We start from the raw sequence: 1,883 nt of genomic DNA, 5'->3' as shown, positions 1-1,883 counted from the left end.
AAAAAAAAAAAAAAAAAAAGAAAGAAAGAAAAAGAAAACAGTTTAAAATGAACAAAAGTGAAAATATAACTAATCAAAATGTGTGGGAAGCAACTAAAGCTGTGCTTTAAAAAACTTATAGCATTAAATTATTACATTAGAAAGAGAAGAAAGACGAGGCACAGTGGCTCACGCCTGTAATCCCAGCACTTTGGGAGGCTGAGGTGGGCAGATCACTTGAGGCCACAAATTTGAGACCAGCCTGGCCAACATGGCAAAACCCCATCTCTACTAAAAACACAAAAATTAGCCAGACGTGGTGGCACACACCCATAATCTTAGCTACCCAGGAGGCTGAGGCAGGAGAATCACCTGAACCTGGGAGACAGAGGTTGCAGTGAGCCGAGATCAAACCACTACACTGCAGCCTGGGCAACAGAGCAAGACTCAGTCTCAAAAAAGAAGTAAAAAAATAATCAAATTATTTCACCTAAAGACACTAAATGAAGAAGAGTAAAATACACTCAATGCAAGAAGAATAGAGAAAATAATAAAAATAACAACACAGATCAGTAAAATTTAAATCAGAATAATAGAGAAAATTAATTCAAAAGCTGTTTTTTTGAAAAGATCAGTAAAAATGATAAGGCTATAGCAAGACTGACAAAGAAAAAAACAGAGGAAACACAAATTACTCCTATCAAGAATAAAAAGCGGGATATTTCTATAGATGCCACAAACATTAAAAGGATAATAAAGGAATGTAATGAGTGACCCAATACACATAAATTCCACAACTTAGATGAAATAGAAGAATTCCTCAAACCAAAAATAATGAAGTTCATCTAAGATGAAACAGATATCCTGAATAGCCCAATAATTATTAAAGAAATTGAATCAGTAGTTGAAAAGCTTTTTATAAAATAAGTCTCCAGGTCTGTGTTGATTTACTGGTAAATTCTACCTAGCATTTAAGGAAAAAAATAAGGCCTGTTGCAGAGGCTCATGCCTGTAATATCAACACTGGGAGGCCAAGGCAAGAAGATTGCTTGAGCCCAGGAGTTCGAGACCAGCCTGGGCAACAAAGCAAGAGATTCCATCTCTATTTAAAAAAAAATTTTTAAAAATAGCTGGGCATGGTGGCATACATCTGTGGGCCCAGCTCTTTGGGAGGCGAAGGTGGGAGGATCACTAGCCCAGGAGGTAAAGGCTCCATTTTGCCACTGCACTCCAGCCTGGGTGATAGCATGAGACTCTGTCTAAAAAGTAAATAAAGAGGCTGGACACAGTGGCTCATGTCTGTAATCCCAGCACTTTGGGAGGCCAAGGCAGGTGGATCATGAGGTCAGGAGTCCAAGACCAGCCTAACCAACATGGTGAAACCCTGTCTCTACTAAAAATATAAAAAATTAGCCAGGCATGGCGGCACATACCTGTAGTCCCAGCTACCTGGGAGGCTGAGGCAGGAGAATCACTTGAACCCAGGAGACAGAGGTTGCAGTGAGCTGAGATCACGCCACTGTACTCCAACCTGGGCGACAGAGCAAGACTCCATCTCAAATAAATAAATAAACAAATAAGTGTAAATAAAGAAAATAAAGTTTCAAAAAATACAAATTCTATATAATCTTTGTCAGAAACTAGAAGAGGAGGAATATTTCTCAACCTCCTTTATCATTTTGCTAACAAAACCATACAAAGACAGCATGAGAGAATTATAGACCAGTATTTTAACATAGATGCAAAAATCCTCAATAAACTCTTAGCAAATCAAATCCAGGACTATATAAAAAGTATAATACAGGCTGGGCGTGGTGGCTCAAGCCTGTAATCCCAGCACTTTGGGAGGCCAAGGCGGGTGGATCACGAGGTCAAGAGATTGAGACCATCCTGGTCAACATGGT

The sequence above is a fragment of the Cebus imitator genome, unplaced genomic scaffold, assembly GCF_001604975.1.
Source record: "Cebus imitator isolate Cc_AM_T3 unplaced genomic scaffold, Cebus_imitator-1.0 Scaffold45, whole genome shotgun sequence".
Lineage (NCBI taxonomy): Eukaryota > Metazoa > Chordata > Mammalia > Primates > Cebidae > Cebus > Cebus imitator.
The sequence above is the reverse complement of the archived record's forward strand: the minus strand, read 5'-3'. Positions refer to the sequence as shown.